Source organism: Ambystoma mexicanum, chromosome 8 (assembly GCF_040938575.1).
Source record: "Ambystoma mexicanum isolate Mex_15411 chromosome 8, UKY_AmexF1_1, whole genome shotgun sequence".
Lineage (NCBI taxonomy): Eukaryota > Metazoa > Chordata > Amphibia > Caudata > Ambystomatidae > Ambystoma > Ambystoma mexicanum.
The window spans coordinates 294,131,844-294,145,593 of NC_090929.1; the positions used below are offsets into that span (position 1 = coordinate 294,131,844).

Here is a 13,750-nt window from a genome sequence, read left to right on the forward strand (position 1 = left end):
ATTTATTTAGGCCTTAGCCAAACGCTAAGTAATGAAAACCACAAGTAAGTAACTCACTAAAACATTCACTACTATTATATACACATTTGCTTTGGTGTGCTCTACTAAGAGCGCTAACACTTTGATTTTAGAATATAGTTATATCAGTTTCAAAATACTGTAGGAGAGCAAAGTGAGTGAATAAAAAGAACCCACTAAGTAACCATTAGTGAATAATATGCCAAAAATAAAGGAGTTACAAACACCATAAAAGCCTTCTAACTTAAGGCACTGCACCTTAAAAATGCCTTCCCAAGCTAGAAAAGATGGGCCTAGTGCACCAGAGTCACTGGTCCTTGACCATAACTCCACCACTCAGTCAGGTAGAGAGAGGTAGGTTAGCACTTTACACCCGTTAAACACTATTGATATAGGGGGGATAGAAGAGATGTTTACTCACCCCCTGCCGTTCTCAAGTTCACTCCGGGACCACCATTGAAGATCCTGACATCTCTGGTGACCATTTACTTGTGCCTTGGTTCAGTTAAATGAAGTCCAGGGGCCTCTAGTGCAGAGGTCATGTTTTTGAGTGTGGCTAGTTTGTGGTTCCGCGCTCTGATGGATCAATTTGCGGCAGTAGACAGCTGGACACCTTCACTGGACTGAAGAAAGGACCACCACTCCAGCTGCTACTTCAGCGGAACCCTAGGGCACAATACAGGAGGCGATCAGCAATGACCACTCTGAAGAAATGACAGCTGTCGTACCTTGTGGTTGAAACAAAGAAACTGCTCCTGCTAGGCCCCTCTTTGTTGGGGTGAGCTGCAACTGCGCAGGAATTTTTCTTGTTCCGTATGTCGCCGTCGAAGCACCAATGAAGGCCTTCTGGAGATCAGCAAAGGAACAGTTCTTCGCCGGGACAGTTGAAAAAGGCACTGCTGGATGGCTTTCAGCGATGAATTCCGGGTCTTCACCACGATGCTCCTCTTCATAGGGGTCTTGGCTCCAACAACTATCTTCAGCCATTCGTCAGGAGTCACCCTTTTTATTCAGAATTCTAACTGGAGTTTCTCCACGCTCATCAATGGTAAGGATATTCAACATTCAAACTGGCAGGAGCTGTCTAATCCTGCACAGGCTCTGGCCAACCCATCTGCCCTTCGATAGACACCATTTGGCATGGATGTAGACAGTCCAAACCCCCACATCCAGCCACACACACAGACTGCCACTTTTTTAAAATGTTTATTTTTATTTTTTTAGCATTTAGTTTGTTTTAAACTTTTGCTATCCATTGCGTTCCTTTACAAAGAGAACACTTAAAAAGGGAAGAAGAAAGGGGAGAAGGAGAAAAGGAGAGAAAACAATTAATTTCGTCAATCAGTTTGTCTGTCCAAGCCTCCCTTCCCGGGGCATTTCGTCAGGTCCGCACAGTGCTGGTTGCAGCCAATAACGGGACGTAATGCTGCACTCAAGTTAGTTCAAAGTGGATAGATAGCCCAATCTTAAGGCTCCACGGTTTCTCTAAATTTCTTCCCAAAAAAGAATCTCCAAGTACTTTACCAGGAACCGCGTAAGGGCTACATTTCCCCACAACCCCCCCATAGAGGGTCTCCCACCAAGCATCTGCGTTGGTCCCGAGAGTACTCTTCACGCGCTCATACAGGAAACGTGTTCTGAGTTCTCAATTCTGGGAAGAAAAGAATCAGATGTTGTAAAGTTTCCGCTTCGGCATTGCATAGGCGGCATCTGTCATCTTTTGCCATTCCACCATATCTATACAATGTTACCTTTGTGTGAAGGACGTTCAGGTGGAACCTCAGGAAAATATCTCTAAATCTTTCGTTAGGGAATTTTTTCAGGTACTGAGGTGTTATGTCAGGAAGACCTGTCAGTGATCTTGATAAGGTATGGATCATGGAGAATGATATTTTGGATACCGTTTCATTCTAGTCAGCCACCCACAGGGCTCTCTTGCCTAGTAAGGGATAAGGGGTTTCGGCAAAGAGTATCTGCTGTCAGACTTAGGTTGGCGTTCCCATCCATGACGGGACCCAATCAAACGCAAGCAATAGCCAATCTGGGTTCTGAACTCCACCTTCTTTCTTCATTTGAACACCTAGATTGTGCACCGCCTCAATGATGTGGGATAGTGACCCATTCTCAGCATCCCCCAGGGGTACCAAAGTGCAGCATCTGCTTCCCAACTTTTTACACACTCCTCCTTCTATGGCTATTAACAGATCCAGCATATAGCGGTTCTGCATCATCATGAGTCTCAAAGCACAGAGCTCTACTTCGATGATGTTGAGCCCATTCTCTGTATTATTGGCGAGCTGGACTAGCTCCCATCAAATGATCTGAACCCACTTGGAGTTAGCAGCTGATTGTACCACAGGAGCCAAAAAAGATGAAAAGAAAGTCTCTGCTGAGCTAAAAAGTCGATACTAGTCGGGTATCCCTCTGAGCAGTGTGGAAGAGTCTTTTGAGATATAGTTCAATCTCTTTTTTCTTTTCAGCTGTTGAAATCGTTCTTTTTCTGGCAGCATACGAAATTCTTGTGTGATCTGCAAGTCTCTCTCTGCTTCTTTAGGTGCTAGGGTGGTTGTTGGCACCTTGACGGGCAGTTATTTTCCCTTCAGGTGTTCTTCCAGGATTACTAGTAATACTGAGTGCAGGGTGGTCAGTGAACACTTGCCCCTCCAGAATGATGGGAGGTGCAAGCAGGCTCGTCGGCCACAAACCTAGTAATCCATCACAGCTGCTGTACCATTTGTCATATCAGGGATCACAAGAGTGTGGTTCCACTGTGTGTTTGCACCAACAGGAACTGTTCCTTCATTGCTAAAACAAAGTTCATAGTCCATGTCTCTATGTATTCGCACTGACTTCTCCATTGTTGCAATCCATGTCCGCCTTGTGATGTATTGGGACCATATTTGTGCACACATTGTCTCTACTCTGGCTATTATTTCTTTGCTGTACTCGATCAGTCCATCTGCCGGGCACGTCACTGTGGTACCCAGCCATTTGTTGTTGACATGTGAGTGACCTCCCAAGGAAAAATATGTTGCTTGTAGACACTTGCTGTATTTCGTACTGCCATTGCATAGCGCAGGGTCTAGATCTATACTCCTCAACTGCCCGATGTGTCCTTTATCCTACATAGTGCAAGATGTACCAGGCATTGTGCCTCTATAATTGGGACTGGACGTAGAACTAAAACCTTAGGAGCCCCTAACGCATGCGGGATGAGTGAACACACGTAACGGCTTTCATTCATCACATTCCTTCCCACAGTACGCATATCAGAGTACCAGCTATTAAACTAATCCGAATGCTGAATGTCAGAAATGGTGTCAATGCCCAACCCCTTATATAAATCATACGTCATTCGTACTTCCCGTTTTATTCATCTCAGAAATTCAGTTGGGGTGGCCGAAAAAAAGTGAGACATTGTTTGATTCTTATTTATCATAAACATATTCATACCATTGTTTATAAATCTACTAACATTATGTTCCTTTATATGTAACTGTCCACCCACCCCTTTATATGGCCACCCCATATAACAGACACTCCGACAACAACGACCAGTGTCACACAAAACAATATAATTATCGGTCTATCAAGAAAGCATAATGCAGAATTCCTAGAACGAAGTGCATTCAGTTTATCATTATCCCTACATAATGGAGAGGTCTGAACACATTGGTCAGGCATCCTTGCTTATCCCTGGAGAGGAGAAAAAAGGTAACCAGGAGAAAGAGAGAGAGAGGGACCCTTTTCCCACCAGGTCCTAGACCTTCAAAAATTTTAAAATCAAAAACATTGAAAAAGATAAAAAATAAAAGAACAATAAAAAATGAAAAAAGAAAAGGAAAGAAAAATCAGGGGCGTGCCACTGCACACCACCCTGTCATGGATCCTTTACTAAACGTCTTCTTCATCAGTTATGTCCTTCATCCGTCAATTGACTTTTGCAGGCTCTCTATGCCTCAATGAGAACAACAAGTTCCGCTGCCTGAGCTGAATAGTGCATAGGTAATCATTTCATGATCAGAACTTCATGCCCCCCCCTTCACCGCGCACCTCTTCCGCCCCTGTATGCCTCTGTCCCATCTCCTGGTCAATTATTGATGACCCATCAACATATAATATATCTCCTTCCATCAATGCACTGTCTCTAGCTTTAGATGTACCCTCCTCTCGTCCCTCGTGTACCACAGTCATGCGTTTTTAGGTCATCATCAGTGGATGCCTCCGTCAAAAGTGTGGCGGATTCACTGTCCTACCCCTTACTATATGAATATGAGGTTTGGATATTATAATCTCATATGCAGAGGATCTCTGAGTCGTCAAGGTCGATTTAGACCTTTCCAAACTGGCGAATAGTGAATGTTCCACAAACAAGGTAACAGAGAACCTCATGATAATCGTGGAATCTTTCTCTATCGCAAATGCAGCCGCTGCGAGTGCTTGTTCACACGCAAACTGTCCCTGCATGACTGAGTCGAGTGCCCCACTATAATAAGCCAATGGCTTGTGGCCCATTGCGCTCTTTTCAGTCAATACTGCAGTCATGAGCCGTCCATCAGAGTGGGGAAAATAAATAAAACACCTGTGTATAATCCGGAGTCGCTAAAACAGGGCTGTGGAAATAGCTTCTTTCAAGTGTTCAAATTGTCTATTAATTTCTTCAGTCTATTCCAATTTACAGTTTTGTTTTATCTTCTGTCCTTCTCTGAGACTTTGTAACAGCAGCCTTGCGTAGTCTAGGACCCATGACCTACAATAATTACATAAACCCAAAAACTGCTGCATTTTCTTGACACTACTGAATCACTGCCTCCGCTCTATCTGCTAGTATTTATTTCCCGTTTGCAGAGATAAGTTGCCCTAAATATAGTACCTCCTTTTTGCTGTTTTGTAGCTTCTTGTACATTTGTCATATCAGGGATCACAAGAGTGTGTTTCCACTGTGTGTTTGCACCAACAGGAACTGTTCCTTCATTGCTAAAACAAAGTTCAAAGTTCTTGTAGCTTCGGATGTACTCCTTGTGAGCCAGCAGTTGCAATAAAGCAATTAAATCCCTCCTGCACTGCTGTTCATTTTACCACATTTTACCACATACTGGATGATCGTGCTAGGCACCTTAAAATTTCCCAAGTCAGCATGCATCACATACTCAGACTTTCACAGTACCCTTGAGGCAATCTTGTGTGCTCGAACTGCCGTTGACCATGCGTAAACGCAGTGAGATGCCATGAATCAGGGTGGAGTGGGATTGAGAAGAACACATTCTTCAGATCCACCACTGCGAAGTACGTTGCTGTCTTGGGAATGCTACATAGGATAGTCGCAGGATTCAGAACTACCAGAAACTCCTTCTGCACCACGTCATTGAAGACGTAGACCCTGGATCATCCTCCAACTAGCTCCTGCTGTGTTGCTTTCTTGACTGAGTATATGGCCGTAGTACACAGGGATGTGGATGGCACGACGATCCCTTGCTCTAATAGAGCCTGGATAGGGCCTTTTATCCCTTCCTCCGCTTCTCTTGACAACAGGTACTGCCGCACCCTTGGGAGTACTGCTCCTGACTTCAACGTAATTTATACTGGGGTCACATCTCTCAGCAACCCAACATCATGTGGATTAATAGTCCATATTGTGCTGGCACATATCGCATGTCCTCCTCAAAGACTAAAGACGGGGTCACCACTGCCATCAGGGGCACATCTCCCCATTTTGCTCACTATCCTCAAATAACTCCTCATCAGTCATTTCCTTCAATTGTACTCTCAGATCTACACATAGTACCATGCGCCACTCGCACCCGTCCAGACCTGTTCCAATCAGGACTACTCTTTTGTCTGACACTATTAGTCCATGCAAATCTAATGACAATATTGTCCCTGCCACCACCTCAGGAGGCACCATGGGTTGGAAAATGAAATCTGTGGGCACTCGCCAACATTTTGTCGCAATTTGAGGCACTACCTTTGCTAGTACCTTGATGCCATAGACAAATATGTCTGGGACCACAGGAACTCCATGGGCTACTGACTCCCTTGCCGTTGCATTGATTATTGCTCGAGCTACACGTCCCTGGAGTGGAACACATTACTCCTTGATCTTTTCGTTTGACCTGATAATGGAAAGGTCCCCTCCATAATGCACCTGAATCTACCATAAATATAAATGGCTTGTTTCCTATTTCCGCCTCCACCAAGGGCTCCTCTTCAGGTGTGCGGTTGTCGATAGGATTGGACACGTGAGTGCTCTCTGTGGGCTGTCCTAATCAAAATATGTATGTGCCCCGGGGAATGAAAAAGGGCCACCCCCGCCATTGTAACTCCTTGTCAGCCCCATAAGGGAACTGATTTTGACACCCTCGCCCAAATTGCGGGTGTCCCATTCCTTGAGGTCCTTGGCAGGTGATGACCCATAATTAAACCCCATCCTGGGCCTGTTCCTACACACCCTTGCGAAATGCCCCCATCTCCAGCAATGCCAGCACTGTGATGTTCCCAATCCTCCTCCCCGGCTCCCGATTCCCCCCCGCCCCCCAAAGCCTCCTGTTCTTGCTCTTCGAAACCCCCCTGATCCCCTTGGTGCTCCTTCATACTGCCACTGTGGGTTTGGGTACTGTCCTCCCACCCCATTGTCCTTGTCCTCCTTCGGCCCATAGTGCCACAATTGTGGCATTCACAATCTGTTGAGTGTCTCCTGTCCTTTCCCCTGAGCCGGTGCCATCACCGGTGCTGAGACGACGACATTATTTAGTTTCTTTTCCACTAGTTTTGCCTCGTCCGTCTGCTGCTTCTGGGCGGTGTCCCTGTCCTGCTCCTTGATTTTCTTACAATGATGGACTATTATACTTTGTATCTCTGCCCACCCTTTGGCTTCAACTCCCACAATTTTATCTAGTGTCTTCTGGACCTTTTTTGGTAATCCCCTCTTTACGATAAAATAGAGGTACCGAATGGTCTTGTTGCCCTCCCGTCTCAACTCTCCACATTTCCTGTAACTTTAAGAATAAACCTAACTGGGTCCACATCACCACACATTGTGCACTGCATTAAAGAAGGTAAGTCTGGGGTATATGGGTACATTTTTCGTAGGGCATCCCATTCCCTTGCCCTTACTTCATTAAAGGCTGCTCCATCATGTTCGTTATTTTCAAGAATTATCCCAGGGTACCCAGCCCTTACCCATATGTCCCCAGCCTGGTCTCCAACTATGGTGACCAGTAAACTCTTTAGAGTCTCCTAGTGCTAAGTCTACCCATGCTGTTTGTTTCTCAAATTCATAGATTCATTTACTGGCTATGGCTGCAAGCTGGGGGAGAGCTTTAATCAAATTATTTTTGTCCATTTCAGACCATGGCACATACTGCGTTATCCCTACTCCTTTATGTATAAGAGGCATCAGCATTTCTATTTTGTTTTCAACCCCTTTCTTTAGTATGTTTCTGATCTTTTACTACCAACATTAAATCTGGTTGATTTCTTGGTCTATCCCTTCCCACTGCCTCTTGTGGCAGGGATAGGTTTCTCGCGGCCTCCTCTTCTCGATCTTTTTTCCTTTGTTAATGTTAATTAAAGGACATTTGTACCGCGCACTATCACCACTGGAGTGGTCCCCTGGCGCTCTGGCGGTCCTGAAAGAGGAGGGGAGGTTGAGTTAGTGGGAGGAAGCAGGAAATGTGCAAGAGAGCAGTGATGTGCTGTTGGCGGCCTCAGCCCGGTGGGTCCGTTAGCTGGGCCTGGGGTGTTTGCGGCCGGTAGTCGTCGTGTACTGTTGTGCGAGTCTATGTGTATTTTTGTTTTGTTGTTGCAATGTAGTGAAGTTTGTGCGGTTTGTTGTGCTGTAGGTTTTGGTTGTGTTTGGTTTGGAGTTTGAGAGGTAAATGCAGAAGGGGAAATTGTTAGTGGGGTCCTTACTCCTCTGGACCCCACCTCTATCATGCTCTCTCATAGCCCCCCCTGTACTCCCTTCATACTCCTGTGGCCAGTGCACCTGCCTATGCCTCTTCATTAATTCTGCCACCTTGAACTTCCCATTCATTTTCCCTTGCTGGTTCAGCTTCTTGTCCCAGAACCGTCCATACCCTCTCCCCATAATCTTTTTCGACACAAACATTTCTTATTGCCCCAGGGATGAATCTACCCAAATAATCTGACTTCCAATCCCTTATTTTCTGCACTGGTACCTTTATTTCTGGTGGTACTTCTCCAGGTTCTTTTAACCTGACCAACCTTTCCTGCAACACTCTTAACTCGTGCTTGTGACCCCACTCTTGCTATGGGAATGTCCGCGCTTGTGGATGTGTTATATGGAGGTGCAAAAGCTCTCGAGTCCCCCCCCTAGTTGCTGATCCTAAAAATGCTGTTGTCGACAATTTCTCTACCACTGGAGGCTTATAGACTGGATTTGTATACCCTACTGCAGGTTTAGACGTTATGGGGTATATCCTCTTACATCGGATCTCTTTTATATCTTCCTGATCTTCCATATGCTCGAATAACCGCCAGAGATCTAAAATCTCTTTTCTTTTTTGTAACTTCTTTCCCTTATATTTTGCTGCTAAAAGATTGACATTTTTGTTAGCGTGTTTCTGTTATGGGGTCCTGCTCTGGCCAGGACATTCCCCCTTCTTTTGTTTCCAACACCCATTGTCTATGATATTTTTCTATACTGTCACAGTACAGTGGCAGGGCTCTATGCATGTGTCTTATTGGGGTTTCATCCCCCATAATATTGTGCATGTCCCTTATGTTTTACTTAGACCTTACTGCTATGCTGCACACGCTGCTGCTTGCTACACAAAAATACAGATGAACCCACTTTTTCACCCACCCATTTTTTTCTCTCTCTCTCTCTCTCTCTCTCTCTCTCTCTCTCTCTCTCTCTCTCTCTCTCTCTCTCTCTCTCTCTCTCTCTCTCTCTCTCTCATCCACCTTCCTTCTTTTTTCTTTTTTATCACAAAAGACTGCAAGAGAAATATATACTAAGATAATTGACTAAAATCCAGGCCCATTCCTCATACTGAGCCACTACTGATTGTTTCCTTATATTCTTGTAGTACCACCTTCTCAGCTTTTTTTTACATGCTGTGGATCCCATTGCTTTTATCGTCATGAATTAATTCTGTGTGGCACTACCTTCTCAACCTATTATGGCTGAGGATCCCTTTCCTCCCATTCTTTACACGCTGAGGCTCCCTTTTTCCGTTTAAAAAAAGTAGAAAAACAGAAATACGTGACAATTCCAATACATAACCCACCTCCTATTCTGTCTATACCTTAACACATCACCAAAAGTCCTATCCACTCTCATTGACCTCGTACTTCATCCATTCACATCTCACATACTGTCATACATAAATGTCCCCTTTTTGTTATCTCAAACAAGAGTCTACTTACATGTACGTGTTCACCTGAGTTTCCTCTGTTACGGGGTCCAATAACGGCCTGTCCTCCTCTCTGGAGCCACCTTCTGCTTCAGAGAGCAGAGAGGATTTCAATTAAAATGGCTCCCTCTAAAACCGCTCAGGAAACACGGGTTTTCTGATTTGGGGACCGGTCGCTGTAGGTGGGCGTGGCTCTTTTTCCTGGAGAAGTGATCTGGAGCCTTCCGCAAAGTACGGGGGAACGGGGAACTGGGATCATGTCGGGATAGTCACCACTTGTAAGGGTGGCCCTAATTACGCTCACACCAGAATTAATACACCCCCACTAGGGAAATAAGGTAAAAAGGTGATCTTGTAAGGATAACAAGTTTAATCTTACAAATGAGGATGGTAGCAAAGGACTCTGCTGTTTGAACAGTCTTCTCCTGTCCCTCTCCCTGTTCCTTCCTGCTGAAGTGGTCTCAAGCAGGGGTTTTTCTCCAGCATGGGGTCTGGCATGGATTCACATGCTCATGAATATTCCTCGTCATCAGGCCGGGAATCCTCGGTAAAGAAAAAATCAGTATCAGTTTCGTTTCTGATCTGTCTTTCTTAGTAGTAACCAATCACTGGTCTCTGGGTCATACTGCCCCCAGCCAATGACTGCCCTCTCCCTAAGCCCCGCCTCTGGCAGCCATCCTCAGATTTTTACCGCACGCTCAAGTGTTGGGAGTCCTCGTGTTTAGCTCTCAAGCTTTTAGTTGCGTTTTCGCACTTTTTCAAGGAGATTTTCTCATTTTTCGGTCAAATAGAGCCTCAAGCTCCACCGTGTCTACATCCGATCAACGGGGACCCGTTTCGGATTTTCTACGCCCCTCAAGGGTGATGTTTTCATCGAGTTACGTTTCTTGGAGGAATCCAGAAGTTTCTGCGGCCTACCCAGACATGGCCCAGGAGAAAGGAAGCTCGACGCCCGGAAAACTGTTCAGGGTTTGCCCTGGATGCCTGCTGCAGAATGTGTTCAAGGAAGACAAGCACTCGAAATGTCTCTACTGCCTTCATGAGGACAAAACGCACGTGGAGAAGGACTGTGCGTTTTGCGGGAACATGTTGGAATGGACCATCAGGGACCGACACCTTCGTCTCTCCAACTGGCTGGAAGGAAGGAGCCCGTCAGGTGAGAAGAAGAAGAAGAAGAAGAAGAAGAAGAAGAAGTCCGAGTGGTCTTCTAAGTCCTGTGAGGGCGCCCAGCGACAGGGGCCCAACAGAAGGCAAAGCACCGCGAATCCGCGGGCACCGGGAGCGCCGAACGGTCGGGCTCCTCGGCTGCCAGGCAGGGCGCCTCCTCTCCAGTGCCATCAACCACGAGCCAACGCTCTGGCTCAGGGAAGAGGAAGGCCGAGAACCCAGCAAAGCTTCTGGAGAGGCCCCGGTAGATCTCGAAGGATCCAGCTGAGGTGGACCGAGGCGGTGACCCTCCCCCCAAGGTGAAGGCCACAGGCCCGCAGAAAGTGGTGAAGGCCTTGATTCACCCGGCCAAGGCCTCTATCGAGGAAGTCGCGGCGGCCCTGGCGCAGCCTGAGGAGGCTACACCAGTGGAGGCGACCTCGGGGCCCAGAGTTTCCCTGCCACTGCGGAGGTAAGCCTCTTTCAGGCCCATCAAGAAGACCCCCGTAAAGACCCCGGTGGAAAAAGAGGGGGGGAGCCGGTGGCCATCGTGGACACAGACACAGCCTCCAAGGAGGAACTGGTTGAAGTCTTGGAGGGCCTCGACGAGGGCGTCAAAGAGGCCCAGTCCCACTGGAGGGATCCCGACGAAGGGGACGACGAGAGCGCCGGCGCCGCCGGCGAGGTTCCTAGTCAACCGTCGCGCCTGTCGCTTCCGGAGCCACAGGACAACTCGGCGGCCATTTTGTTGGCAATGCAATCCTTATGTTCGGAGATAAGGACGAGATTGCCCCTACCACCGACGGAGGAGCCGGAACCAGACCCGACGGATGAGCCAGAGCCAGGCCCGTCGGGAAGTCCCCCAAACAAGAGAAGACTGACACATCCAACCCCGCCTTTTCAGCCCTCGCGGCCTGCTCAGCCTTTGCCAACGTCCCCCGTACCTGGGGATGACACGGGAACGGACACGGCCACGACGGGTACGGATGACGACGGTGGTGCGACGGGACGGAGCTCCCATCGCCTCCAGCCCGGGCCTCCCCGCCCGACGAGATTGGGTCTTTCCACGCTATGATCGCCAGGGCATCTGAGCTTTTTCAGCTCTGCCCCGAAGAGAAGAAGGAAGGAAGGTTTCCTTTACCAACGGCGCGAGGCCAAGAGGAAGACAGTCCTTGCCGTGCCTCTGCTGGATGACATCTGGGACGAGGGTCTCACCCTTCTCAAGAACCCGTTTACGATGCCTGCCAAGAGGAATCGGTACGAGAAGAAGTACCGGGTCCCTGACGCGGCCCCTTTGTGCCTTAGGGCGCAACCGACCCCTGACTCGGTCGTCTCAGCGGCAGCCAAGAAAAAATTGGGGGAGGGGAGCATCGGCCTCAACGTCAACTTCCCCGCCAGACGGCGAAGGAAAGAAGCTGGATGCAATGGGACGAGTTATCTCGTCGGCGGCAACAACCATTAAGGCGGCCAACGCCCTTGCGATCGTGGCCCGCTACGACAGGGAGTTATGGTACAAGATCGCCCCCCTGTTGGACTTCCTACCAGACGACAAGAGGGCTGAGGCCCTGGAGATCTTGCAGGAAGGTGAGGTGGCGTCGGACCACGCCATAACGGTGGCAACGGACATTGCCGACACAGGTTTCCGCCAGCTAGGCAACAGCGTTTGCCTCAGCAGACGAGGGTGGCTCAAGACGACGGATTTCCGCCAGGACGTACAAGTCAAGGTTTTGGACATGCCTTTCGACGGGAACAACGTGTTTGGGAAAACAGTGGATGAGTCCCTGCAAGACATCAAGGCAGACACAGAGACAGCTAAGGCCCTAGGAGATCACCAGCAACAAAGGCCGTCCTTTCGGAGCCCTGGAGGCAAGCAGGGTGCCTTCAAGGGATTCGGCGGTGGCTCCTCTACGTACCGCCAAGCGGCCCGCTCCTCATCGCAGGAAGTCTATAGAGGACGAGGCAAGTCGGGTGAATCCCGCCGTCGCCGCCAGGGAGGCCAAGCCGGCAAGGCATCCTCCAAGCAAGATTGAACCGACCGTGGCGTCGGACCCCCCACCGAAGCACCCTTCGCACTACCAGTTCAAGGCCCTCCCATTCGTATTGAAGTCAGCACCCAGGGTTTTTACCAAGTGCCTCGCTCCAGTGGCGGCGCGGCTGCGCCTGCAGGGGATCCACGTCTACCCCTACCTGGACGATTGGCTCATCCGCGCAAGGACAAGGGAGCTTGCCGTAGAACACAAAGCGAAGACCGTCCAGCTGCTCACGGACCTGGGGTTCTCCATCAACTTCCCCAAGTCCCACCTGGTCCCCTCTCAAGTCGCACTGTTTCTGGAAGCCAAGCTCGACACAGTGGCGCATCTGGCCTTGCCATCGGAGGAAAGGGAAAAAGGCCATCCTAGGCAAGGTGCAGCGTCTGCTGGCCACGGACGTGGCCAGAGTGAGGTCCATCAAGTCCCTCCTCGGGATGATGTCCTCTTGCATTTATCTCGTGCGCCTGTGCAGGCTTCGGATGCGCCCTCTACAGGAGTTCCTCGACGCCTGCTGGATTCAAGCGACGGGCAGCTTCGAGGACAGGATCCCTCTCAACGAGACCTTCCGACGAGCGATCCGGTGGTGGGGCACCCGCACTCATCTAGCGGTGGGGACAGACTTTCAGACCCCGGCGACAGTGACGACGGATGCCTCCCTGGAGGGGTGGGGAGCCCACACCGGAGAGCTTCACGCGAGAGGCCTTTGGCTCCCGGAGGAGAAGCTGCTCCACATCAACATCCTGGAGCTCCGGGCAGTGTTCTGGGCCCTCAGGTCCTTTCCCCCGTCCCTCAAGGGCAAGGTGGTGAGGATCTTCACCAACAACACCACCACGATGTTCTACATCCGGAAGCAGGGCGGAACCAGATCCCCGGCCCTATCCAAGGAAGCCCAGGACCTGTGGCATTGGGCCCTTGCTCAAGGGATGTTTCTGGTGCCGTTTCATCTGGCAGGGATGAAAAACACCATTGCGACTCACTCAGCAGAGAGCTGCACTCGTGCCACGAGTGGGAACTACGCCAGGATCAAGTGGATCGACTCTTTCAGCGATGGGGCAAACCCCAGATCAACCTGTTCGCGACGGCGACAAACACCAAGTGCCAGAGGTTCACCAACAGGTTTCCCCAACCGAGGAGCATGGGCGATGCTTTCTCGTTCCCCTGGGACAGCCTGTCCCT

The 13,750-nt window shown here is 49.1% G+C and overlaps 1 protein-coding gene across 1 annotated transcript in view; it reads left to right on the plus strand.

Annotated features, from left to right (window-relative positions):
- The window catches only part of LOC138471850 (ER degradation-enhancing alpha-mannosidase-like protein 3), a 996,165-nt gene that overhangs the window by 913,984 nt on the left and 68,431 nt on the right, over positions 1–13,750 (plus strand). The gene's annotated exons all lie outside the window — the stretch shown is intronic.